We start from the raw sequence: 12336 nt of genomic DNA, 5'->3' as shown, positions 1-12336 counted from the left end.
TCTGCCTAGGAAACCGAGCCAGTGAGCTCAGCCTCACTTTGCCCAGCATCCAGGCAGGCCCCAGGGCTAGGATGGCCTGGCCTAATAGGAAGTCTCTGCAAAGTGAAAATAATGAGGCATACCGGAGAGCTACGATTTACACATTTTAACTTACAAGCACAAGTCATGAATCACGTTTATCCCCATGTGGAAGTCATTAGGGGAAAGTGGAGAAGGATAAAAGTAAAGAAACAAAAGTTAGGGTTTCGTCTGTCCTGACTCTTAGTCGTTTATTATCGCCCAGCTAAACACACATTTTTAAAAACTACAACAAGCAAAATTGCCTGACTGGAAAACACCTTGTCACCTTAATTAGACTGAGTTTTATCTTAACCATGACAGAGAAACAGTGATTTTTAACCAGAAAGAAACAAACCCGCCTAGTCTTCAGGATTTACCCTTCTTGACACCGATTAGGGCGGGCGGGTTACTATTTCTGCAGAACAGACTTCTTCCGGTATCCCCTGAGCCCCGGGCACAAGGTCCCCGTAGGCTTCCACCCCTCCATGCACAGACCCGGCCACAGCGCTAAACCAGACAGCTGCGGCTTCAGGATTCACGGAGTGTATCGCCCCAGGAGAGACACAGACACTAAATGCGTAAAATCCCAAATAAACCTTCAATTATTTAAATTATTTAAACTTTTAAATTTTAATTACAGTTATGGTATTAGAAGAGACATTTAGAGGGACGTGGCCTAGATGGCGGGGGTGGGCAAGGAGAGGGGCCAGGCTTTCTTAAGGAAGGGACGCTTGGGGTAGAGCAGGCTTCAGACAGGACGCAAAGGAGAGGTAGAACGTTCCATAGGAGGGAAGAGACTTAGTGCTTTCAAGGAACTAAGGTCGGGGCTGCTTCAGATAATTAGAGTGGGAAAGGACTGTGTTAGCCACGGTTCTCCAGAGAAACAGAACCAACGGCATGCACATACAGAGATTTATCATAAGGGATAGGTTCGTGTGTTCATGAAGGCAGACAAGTCCCAAGGCCTGCATGCGAGTCGGCAAGCTGGCGACCCAGGGGAGCCGAGGGTGTTATCCAGTCTCAAGTCCCTCACACTCGAGACCCGGGAAGAGCTGATGTTTCATTTTGAGTTCAAAGGCAGGAAAAAAGATAATGTCCCAGCCCAAAGGCTGTTATAGCAGCCTAAACAGATAAAGACATGACCTTTCATGGAAAAAAATTGCCAGCCGTTGAGCTAGAAGCTAAAAGGAAGGGGGTGGGCAGGTTGGAAACCCAGGAGCTTGACTTCCCTCCCCAGTGCTAGGTGCTGGTCCTTGGGGCACAGTGACATTTTCCTACAATGCTGGCTCATTATTTTCCTTCTGGAATTGCAAATCCAAGGATCAAATGGCACAGTCAATACATCCAGGAGGGGCAGGAATCCCACCAGAGGTGCCTTGAAACAAAGGAAACAACTTCAAAACCACAGCGTACAATCTGGACCTGTTACAGGACAGATGGAAGTCTGAATTGTTTGATTCTATCAGCAGAACAGAGGAAGGAAGCGTTTTAAAATGAGATTATGTTATTTTCCCCAGTTCTTATTATGAAACCTTCCTGAAATGAACTTTAAATATCGGCAGTCCCTTTCACGGGAATGAATGGGGATCAGCCAGCAGGAGCTTTGCGGGGAAGTGGTTCCATTATGAAAAATGTGGAGAGGCAGCGGTTGTGATGAATAATGGATCCCTGTGGGGCCCTTTGGCTAGGTGAAAAATCAGGCTCTAAAACACAGCTGTGTGTGTTAGGAGCAAACGGGTGTCTTTGAAAAAGCTCTGTGCCCTGTATAAACATTAATTACGGGGTCCTTTTTCAAAGGACATCAATTGTAATGAATAACAAGATTTCTGAATTCTTTGCCCTCTAAAGGAAAATGATTGGCAAGTAGTGATTGTATAGAGAAGAAAAAATACCCTGAAAGTTATGAAAATTTCCCACTAATAAAATCATGCAATCATTCTTTATAAGGGGAGTCTGTCTGTACAGAATTTTCCAAAGGAAGTTGTCTGTATTAGTCAGCCCCAAATCTTGATGAACAATTTAAAAAAAGAAAAAAAAAATGTTTTGCTAGCATCCTTTACTCAGTGACTGCCAAGGCTAGCCAGGGATTTGTCTCCTGTACGTGGGTGTCCTCCATACAAAGCTCTAAGTGCTGGGGTCCCTCAAGACCCACTGGGTACCAAAGCCCCTATCCAACTTCTTACCTGATATTGCCATCGAGAAGGTTGGAACAGCTGAAATTTAATTACCTTCCCCACCCTCTTCTCAGTTCTCACCAACTCTGTAAATGATACCACATCCATCCACTCATCAAGCCAGAATTTAGAATTCGTCCCCAATCCTTCTATTTTCATGGCCCAAGTCCCAGACCATTCTCTACAGAATTACAAAGAATGACTTCTCGAAGGGTAAATAAGACCATATCATTGCCCTGCTTAAATCCTTCACTGACTTCCCATCGCCTTAGAGTAACATTCAACCTCTTCTCGTTAGCCTATGAAGCCTGCATGATGTGGTCTGGCAATTTCTCGAGCCTTTTCTCGATCACTCGATCTTCACTCAAATGTTCAAACAACACTGGTGTTTTCTAGTCTTTGAATACTCTTGTTCCTTCCTGCTCTGAGCTTCTGACTTTTCTGTTCCCTGTGCCCGTAGAGTTCACCACACACACATCACAGACCACGGCAAACTCCCAACCTCTTTTTTCTTTTCAATATCAGGGTTTGAGGCTGAGCGGATTGTCATAACTGGAGTTCAACATGGCCCTCCAAAAAAAAAGCACCCTTCTTCTCTCTCCAAGTTCTGAGCCCTTGAGAAATAAGTCAAAGAAGCCAGGCAGATGGAGACCAAAATATCACCTTCGTGACCAACAGTGCCGACCTTGGAGAATGTGGCTTACGATACCTGCAAACAAGTGGCTTCCAAAGAGTAACCTAGGTTCAAGCAAAGCCACCCACCCAGTGGCTGACTGTGTCAAGTCAGGACAGACCTCCCGGTGTGGGGGTCTTGCCCCTAGAATACCGGCAGCGGGGAGGGGACAGGGAGCAGGGCAGACCTGGACTCTCTGCAGGCAGGCTGGCTCCCAAGCAGAGGGTGTGCCTGGACTCTGCAAACGCAGTTTCTTTCCCAGTGTAACTTCCTCTTCCGCTAGGAAGTGAGGTAGCAGAAGGAAACCAGAGTGTTGTGCCAGCAAAGATCCCTCTACGTGGGAGAAAACACCAGAAGCTAAGAAGAAGCAGTGTCCCCTACTGAGCCATGCCCCTAAGTCCCCCCCTGAAGTGCCCACTCTGACTCCCCTCCCATGGGCTGGCCTGAGGCGACTTGGGACAAAATGAGAGCCAGCTGGAGGCCCACAGCAGGCTGGCCGCTTACAAAGCCCATTTCCACAGAGCTCTGTCTCTCTCCAGCCTCGGCTAGAGGGAATAAAACGAGGGGAAGTTCTGTCCCCACACAGGGCTTTGCACGACTTTTTAAGATTCCGAAGACAGAAAAAGTATTGGTTAGACACAGACCGTCTGCTCCGAGGTTAACTGGTTCCATCTCGGCCTTGGCTCCTGGAGACGGAATGGGCTTAAGCACAGGAAACCCGTCTTGTTTTAAAACCAGGGCAGCTGCGTCACAGCCTCTCTCTTCCGAGGAGATTTACGCAGGCCACACGTGGGGCACAGTCTGCACTCGGTGACTGTCACCGCGCAGGCATTACGGAGAAAGCGGCGGCGTCCCCGCCGGCAACCTGCCGCCGGTCTCGCCCCGCGCTGTCTCGCCCCAGCACCTCCATGCGTGGCAAAGGGCAGCAGCTAAGCCTGAACCCCTGCAGAGGACGAGGCAGAACGCGCCGGCGTGCAAGAGGACGAGGCAGAACGCGCCGGCATGCAGGGCGAGCAGCCCGCCGGGGAGGTCTAACCTCCCAGGTGGAGTTCCAGCAAGAGATAGCGGTATTAACGCAGAAGTCACGACCTAGATGGAAGCAGCACTGTCCCCAAGACAGAGCAGCGCTTCGCCCCCCACCCCCCCTCCCGGGGGACCCTGGGAAGGCGGCGCCATTCGCTGCCACCGAGAAGGCCTCGGACTACACGTGTAGACAGACGTACACGGAGAAACGGGTGGCGCAGGCACAGGCTGGAAGGCGGCCGCCGCCGTCCGCGCTCCAGACAGGCCGTGAAAACGGAGGGGTTCAGCCGAGCCGTACATGCTCCAGCCTGGGGTGCGCAGTGGCCTCGGGGGATTCAAAGGCTCTTTGGAAATGAGTGAGGACCCACTCGGGGACAGGAGCCTGGTAGGCTGCTGGCTTCATCTATGGTCCCCAAGACAGCGGCAGAGTGGGCAGCCACGGGAGGTGGCTGCAGACCGCCCCTGGCTGACTCCCACCTCCGTGGTGTCTATTAATGTGTTTGAAAGTCAGATCTGCCAGAGGTGTCTCCAAAGGGAAAAGCTCCACCTCTGTGTGTACGTACAGAAGCACAGAGAGCGGGGACTCAGACAGACATCCGCGCACCTCTGCTCAGAGCAGCGTTGCTCACGGCAGCCAAAAAGCGACTCCACCCAGGCGTCCGCTGACCAGATAAATGAATAAGCAAAATGCGGTCTATCCGTACAATGGAATACGAGGGAAGCTTAAAAAGGAAGGACGTTCTGACACAGGCTACAACATGGATGAACCTCGAGGACATTCTGCGAAGTGAAATAAGCCAGTCGCAAAAGGACGAATGTTGTATGATTCCACTATGTGAGGAGCCTAGAGTAGTCAAATTCGTAGAGACAGAAAGCAGGGTGGTGGTCGCCAGGTGCCCCGGGGGAGAGGGACGGATGGTCCTGCTGGTTGTACAGCCACGTGAACGTACTTACGGCCATCGCGTTGTATACTTAAAAATGGTTAAAATGGAAATTTTTATGAGATATGTATATATATCTGCAATTTTTTCAAAAAGAGAAAGGAAAAGTGAATGAGCATTCATTGAGCACCTACCCTGTAGCAGCACTACCCTGATTGCTGTGCTTCGGTTAATTTAATCCCAAATAAAATCCCCTGGACTCTGTCCCAGGCAGCCAGCAGCCATATCTGGTCAGGTGTCCAGAGACCGCCCTCCATTCTAGACTTCAGGCCTAGCCCTCTGGGGGAAGAGTGCGCACAGCATTATCTAAGCCCCTGTCCCCAGGGCAGTGACCAAAACAACTGTCCCAACCTGCCAGCACTTCCTGAGGAGAGGCCCCACATTTAGCTGCTGGCTCTCTGGCCAGCTGACCAGGAAGAAAGCTGGGCTCAGGCTTTCAGGCCCTTCCCTGGCCCTGCCTGAGACCCAGAGGTGGTTGTGCTCCAAGAGAAAGAGGTCCCAAGTCCCAGCAATCAGAGCTCTGTGTGACATGGGATGAGGAAGAAAAGGACATGGCCTCCTCACGAGCTGGGCAGCCTGCTGTTTGAGGAGCCCCCGGGTCCCCTCACAGCCTCTGTCAAACCTGAAATACAGTTAATATAGAGACTCGGAATCCTGCGCACAGTGTCCTGGGGGCAGAGTTGGCTCGCAAGGTGAAACCACCCTGCCGTATCTTGATATTTGGCTGGCTGGCCTTGGCTTTTGTTTGACTTCTCCTAAAAACGCTGCCTGGTCTCCACGCCCCATCTCATGCCCAATTCAAGCAATTGAGATGCTATATTCAGCCTGCTTCTCAGGGAAGGCACTGAGCAGATACATCTCTAGCTCCTAAAAAGGCACAAAGCCACAGAATTAAATCTGCCCTCGTCCTATCTCCACTTTCCCGAGTCGGCTCCCGAATGGGCATCATCCCTTCCTCTCTGCCCCATATCACTAAACCACATGAAACAAGGCAACTTCTACATGGCCTCCCATCACAGAGGTCTGTGCTAGTCTGTTTCAAAGTTTGACCAAAGCTTATTTCTTATGTCAGTGGAATAACAATCGACGTAAGCCTTCCCTGCTCCAGCTTGAGTGAAGAGGAGGGCCACCTGGGATGGGAGGCCCTGTGCTCTCCCTGCAGGCCTTTCTCTCCCCCCAACAGCTCTCTCTCTCTCTTTCTCCACCTCCCACCCCTCTCCGTGGCTTTCTCACACACACAGGCACACTACGCAAACACACATTTGGAACAAGAAGGAAAGAATTGACCTTTTAGATTCCAGGCCTGCTTGGTCATGGAGGTGAGCACACCCCGGCTCACCTTGCTGGCCACCAGCCTCACCCCAGAACCCACGGCCACCCTGGGACTGCAGGCGGCGGGAGGGCTGGGTCGAGAGACATGGGGTGGCCCGGCCCTGGCCGCTTGCGCAAGCAGTTTTCAAACCAGATCTGCAGGGCGCGTGTCCTTTGTTCTTTGGGGCACCAGAGGCCCATGTTAAACCAGGGCTCTGACTGCTCCCTCTTGGAGGGAACAGAGGAAGCCAACATTTCATTTAAATGAACCAGCTGCCTCACACCTTAAAATCATAACTAGCCTTATGAGTCACCGGTTCTTCCCTGCCAAGTCATCAGGACTGTGGCTCCTGCTGCCCTCGGGTCCTGATGGAATCTAGAATTGAGGACTCCAGGCTTGGGAAAAATGGGGAGCAAATTATGGAGAAGCCCCCATTCTGTACCCCTGCCTCCAGATAGGACCCACTGAGAAGCCTTCAAAACAGCAAGGGCCCATTTTCAAGGTCGAGCTCTAAGGATCTCTAGGACAGCAGTTTCTACCTGCCCTGTAGAATGAGCTGTGAGCAGACGTTGTTTCATTTGTTATTGGCTGGAGACAAAGGGACAGCTCAACCTGTCCCACTGCGCCAGTGGCTTTAACAAGCACCTCCGACTGTAATTACCTTTTGCCAGTTGGACTGGTTGAGGAAATGGATGGCTTCCCCTCCAGCGGGGGTGACTGCCAGCCCCGGGGTTCTTGGGACCGTCCCTGAATGTCTTGGTCTGGCTTCTAATGTGCTTGATTTGTTATGTGAGTCATAGTTCAATTAAAATAAAAGTGGCCGAGAAAAAGAATGGAAAGAAAAAGCAGGAGAACCACGTAGAGGGTCCCAGGCAGGTGACCAACTGATGTCGCAGGGACGCCTTACTCTAAAACGCGCCATCCCGAAATCTCTATCTATTGTCTGCTATTAAGTCTATCACACTCATTACAGAATGTTAATTATTTCATTTTGCAAAAAAAAAAAAAAAAAAAAAAAAAAATTATCCATCAGAAATTTCATTTAGATTGCTCCCCTAGTGAATTTCAAATATCACTAAGTTGTCAGAAACCCAATTCATAGACCACTGTTTTGGACCCCCTTATTGGTGAAAAGCAAGATAGTCTTGGATCCTGAAGCCACCTGCCTAAGCCTGTAAAACACCAAATGCTTTGGTAATTCTAGATAGTAAGTGCTCATTTGGCATGAGATAACATGAAATATAAACACCAGCTCATCAAAGGACTTCCAACATCGCAAAAAGGAAAGAAAACAATACAGTACAGGAGCCAAACCCAATAACAAACTGCCCCAGGGGAGGGGTCTTCAGTGGTCCAGCAGGCTCTGAGGGCGAGAAGACTGGGCTCTCTCCCTCCTTTGTGACTGGATGGGTTGGAGGCAGGCGGGGCTGGGGTCCTCCACAGCCCCCCGAGCTCACCCTGGCTCAGCACTGCATCGATCTCGTTTTTAAAGCAAGGGTGAGGTGTGTCATGGCACTGGGAAGAGGTGCCTAGTGTCCTCATGGACCCCTGTTCCTGGTGGCCCTCTTACCCACATCTGGCCCAAAGCTGCACCCGCCTCGAGCCAAACTGTGAAATTTGTAAAGTGAGCCCTCGGCTTCCTCCTCACCCCACCCCCCGCCCCCTGCCTCTCCTTCCTGCAGGCCCCAGTCCAGTCCTATGCTCTCCTAAAGCTTACACTATAAGGAAAAGGGTTATGGTCAACTATCCAGACGTAAAACAGCTGATCATTGACAGCTGTGCTGTTACCCCCCACCCCCGCCCTGAGCGACAGCTACATTCTTCACAAAAACTCGAGGAAAAGAGTGATGGTTAATTTTATGTGTCAACTTGACTGTGCCAAGGGATGCCCAAGTAGCTAGCAAAACATTATTTCTGGGTGCGTCTGCGAGGGTGTTTCCGCAAGAGAGCAGCATTAGAACCAGTAGACTGAGTAAAGAAGACAAGATGGCCTTCCCCAATAAGGATGGGCATTGTCGCATCTGTGGAGAGTCTGGGGAGAGGAAGAGGGAGGGTGATTTGCTCTCTGCTTGAGCTGGGACACCCATCTTCTCCTGCCCTTGGACATGGGCATTCCTGGTTCTCACAGTTTGGACTGAAATGACACCACCGGCTTTTCCGGGCCTCCGACTTACAGATGGCAGGTCTTGGGACCTCTCAGCCTCCACAATCGCATGAGCCAGTTCCTCATAACAAGCCTCCTTCTGTCTGTATCTCTATACATCCTATCGGCTCTGTTCCTCTGGAGAAGCCTGACTAACACGAAAAGGAATATGGTCTAACTAGAATTTCTGATGACAGAGGGAAGAGGAGGTATGGGGAAAGGTGAGGGGTGGGGAGGCGCTTCGGAGGGAAACCCTGAAGTCACACTGATGAGGCGACGCCAAGGTGACCCCGCACAACGGCAGGCCAGGTCCTGTGGGGAAGTCCAATTGTCCAGGAGAAACCACCGCACCATGTCTCAGGTCCTTCTACTTAACCACCCCTAATCGTCTGCTCAACCGGGGCACAAGAGTGACCCAACTGCTGCTGGCTCAGTAGTGCTCTAGGTTGGGGAACGGGGGCTCTGACTCCCAGAAGAGAAGACATCCCCTACAAAGTGGCCCCATACACAGGGTCGAGGGAAGAATCTGGAACAGAAAACGGCAAGAGCAGGAGTCAGACTGGCCCCAGGTGTGTCCCTTACTTATCACCCTGGATGAAATGCAGATACTCTGGGCTTTGCCACTGAAACACACGAGAGGGATGGCTGGCGGGCGACCTCATTCCCATCCCTGCCCAGAGAACCAGTTACACCTGCTCCCCGCCCACAGCCTGCTGGCGCTGGCCTCGAAAGCCTTCCCCGGGAGAAGCGCGGCGAGACCCGGCGCCCGGGCAGATACGCCTCCTTTCGCAGACGCACCGGGAACATCGTCCGCGCCTGTGGAGGAACAGACTCCCCGTGACTCCCAGCTGGTATGAACCGTCTCTTCCACACGTCCCCTTAGTGTCACCCACAAAGCCGTTGGTAACGTTGGGGGCCCCACAAATGAGCCCTCTGCAGCCTGAAGCGTACACACCGCAGGGTCAGTCCCATCGTAAAACAAGGGGGCCAGTCATCTGTCATTGTCTTTCAGCTGCCCTGGAGATGGGGGAGGCCACATGGCATCCTGAGCAAAGGGGACAGCTAAGCACCGTTAGCGGCCAACATGGACTGCGAGAGAAGAGGCAAAGAAACCAGCGTGTCTACGACGGCGTGGAACGAATTCACTTCTGTCCGCGCTGTTACTTCTTTCCCGGACAGTTCCTCCATCCGTCATCTGCGTGGCGTTCCTTCCTTTTATCCCTCCTCTACCAGTTTCGCATGTTTGCCGCTCCAGCCTTCCTGCTCTCTCAGAGTGTGGGCGACTCCCCCGAGGCCTGCCTCGCTCCTCATCTGATCGCTTCTGCGTCCACTCTTCTGAGCTACGGTCTGGCCATGGGGCTTTTTAAATCACAGTCACTTTTCTGTATCTGGTAACCCCGAGAATTCCTGGGATTTTATTGATTCCTTTTACATCGGGCTTTGGGGAGCAGGGCTTTGGGGCGAAGGTGGAGGTAGAAGCTACTTCGAGTATCATGTTTCTTTCCTCAATGACCGCTTTCCAAAGTCGACAGTGCAGGATTATATTCTTTCACGTGCCCGATTGCCAACAGTAAGGTTCTTTGCTGGACAGACCGTGTCCGGTTGATTCCATTAGCTTTGGGGAGAGGCAGACTCGTGGTCTGGCTTTATTTATTCTTAGGAAAATGCAAGTCCAGAGAGTTAGAAGCCAGCCTTCCACCAAGCAGGGCGTGGGCAGCAGGGAACAGGACACCGGGCTGTGGGGTCGCCTTGTAGCTCTGAAACAGTGGTCTCAGTGTCTCCACAACCCACCGCCAGCCTGGGGGCCCCACCTGGAGACAGACTTCCTCTTAGCTTCGACCAGAACCAAGGACACAGGGCCCTGCTTTCAACCAAGCTGACACCTGAGAAAAAGAAACCCTTTCATTTCTGTTAGAAGCCTCCACCCTCAAAACGAACCTCTCTGCTCACACTCGCCCCATAGAAATGACTTTGCTGGCTGTCACTCTTGCAGGACCCCGTAAAGGATGCACATTTCCTGATTCTTCTGCCTATTTCTTCCCCAGGTGCACAGAAGTCTGTCTCTCCCCAGAGAAGATCTTTTCCCAAGACAGAGACTAGCAATTTGGGCATTTAAGGCTAGAGGTATGACCAGTGCCCTCAAGCCAATGGAATAAGCATAGTTATCATGCGGAGGGAAGGACAGCTCCGGCACAGGTAAAGTACCCTTCATGTACTCTGATGTACACAGTCACCTCGCCACCTCAAGGGTCATCTTGTCACTCCAGCCAGAGAGCTGCACTTGGGGTAGGGATGGGAGAGGGAAGGAGCCCGGTAAGGTAATTTTTTAGGACTTACCAGCTTACAACTTTGTACAGTGTTTAAAAGTCAGTATTTCAAAATCTGCACCCTCTAAAATTGGGAGTCCTGTGGCAAAGCAGTCTCCCTGCCCCGATTACATTTCACATTACACGAGAAAAGTTCCTGGGTGACCCTATGCCCTTGTGTCAGTTCCAACGTCTACGGGCACCAGGCTCCCCGCTTGAACCGTAATCCCATGTGCCCTTTAACGTACACTCACACGGTGTATGAAATGGGTATGGGCGCAGGGAAAAGCAAGGAAGGATTTGCTAAACAGAACAAGAGGCTCAGGACACCCAGAGCCAAGGGCTGTGCGATCTTGGAGCAGGCGAAGGAATGCGGAGCCCCTAGCTGGCAAACCCACCTGCACGTCTGCCAGAGTCGCTAGGAACTCCTCACCTGATTCCCGGCCACAGATGCTCCTGTAACAAGCGGTGACTCCTCCACCTGGCAGTGCCAGCGAGCCATCTGGCTCTGCGTGTGTGGTTCACAGCGTCCACGGACTGGCGTGGAGAAAGCGGGAGGTGGGCGTCAGCCAGGCGCCTCGGCTCGGAGGAGGGGCAGAGGTGCATCGCTGTGCTTCGCCAGCCCACCTCCGGCTTGAATGGTAGTAATTGTTTTATTTCAAGCTTCGGAGTTCCTGCATTGTCCTAACATTTGCTTGAGAGGTGGTCTTAGAAAGAGAGATGAGCAGACTCTCCACTTGCAAAGGCAGCTTCCAGATCGACTTACCCACTTGGGGAAGGTCCAGCCCTGTGCGAGCAGCGGGATGTGCTCTGATCAGCATTCACATATGGTCTCGTCCCTTTTATTTTTACCCTGGGTCACTCCGACCCTGTTTAATTAACAGGAAATCCATGCATCTTCTTTGTGGAGCTCTCCCTTCCCCTCCTCACTCCAAGAGGTCCGCACCATCTGAACAGAGAATACTCTGGAGTCTGCTGCGGGAAACTGGCCCTACTCAATTCCACCAGCAATCTCTGTCTGCCACCCAGCCAGAGTTGTGCATGAGTTGCTTGGAGTCTTGAGGACAGGGTGGCCACTTCCTGGGGACTAATGCTAGCCTGGAGTGCCCCAAATGTGAGCTCTCAGCTGGACATGTTTCCTGGGGCTGCCAGAACCAATGACCACAGCCTGGGGGGGCTTGAAATGGCAGAAATGCATCCTGTCACAGTGTTGGAGGTCAGAAGTGTGAAATCAAGGCATTGGCAGGCTGGTCCCTCTGGAGGCTGAGGGAGAAGAAGCTGTTCCAGGCCCGTCTCCGAGCAACGCTCGGTGCCTCTCGGCTGCCAGCTGCACGGCTCCCGTCTCCCCCTCCTTCCGCACGGCCCTCCCCGCGTTTCTCCTCTTCTCTTCTATATCACATAAGGACACCTGTCATGGGTTTAGGGACCACCGATTAACCCAGAATGTTCTCATCTAGAGAGCCTTGGCTTAATTACGTCTGCAGACACTCTCTTCGAGTAAGGTAATATGCACAGTTCCGGTGGACAGATCTTTGGGGGGACACCATTCGGCCCAGACATACCCGTTTAGCAGGGCTGCCACAGCAAAGCCCCACTCACGGAGGGGCGGAGGGAACGGCAACAGACCTTTACTTTCTCATAGTTTTGGAGGCTGGAAGTCTAAGATCGAGGTGTGGGCAGGGCGGGTTTCTCCTGAGGGCTCTC

At 52.0% G+C, this 12336-nt stretch overlaps 1 long non-coding RNA gene across 1 annotated transcript in view; it reads right to left on the bottom strand.

Moving 5' to 3' along the window:
- LOC107504861 overlaps window positions 1-12336 on the bottom strand; it is a 115441-nt gene that overhangs the window by 28460 nt on the left and 74645 nt on the right. The gene's annotated exons all lie outside the window — the stretch shown is intronic.

The sequence above is a fragment of the Rousettus aegyptiacus genome, unplaced genomic scaffold, assembly GCF_014176215.1.
Source record: "Rousettus aegyptiacus isolate mRouAeg1 unplaced genomic scaffold, mRouAeg1.p scaffold_m13_p_10, whole genome shotgun sequence".
NCBI classification, from domain to species: domain Eukaryota; kingdom Metazoa; phylum Chordata; class Mammalia; order Chiroptera; family Pteropodidae; genus Rousettus; species Rousettus aegyptiacus.
The sequence above is the reverse complement of the archived record's forward strand: the minus strand, read 5'-3'. Positions and strand labels throughout refer to the sequence as shown.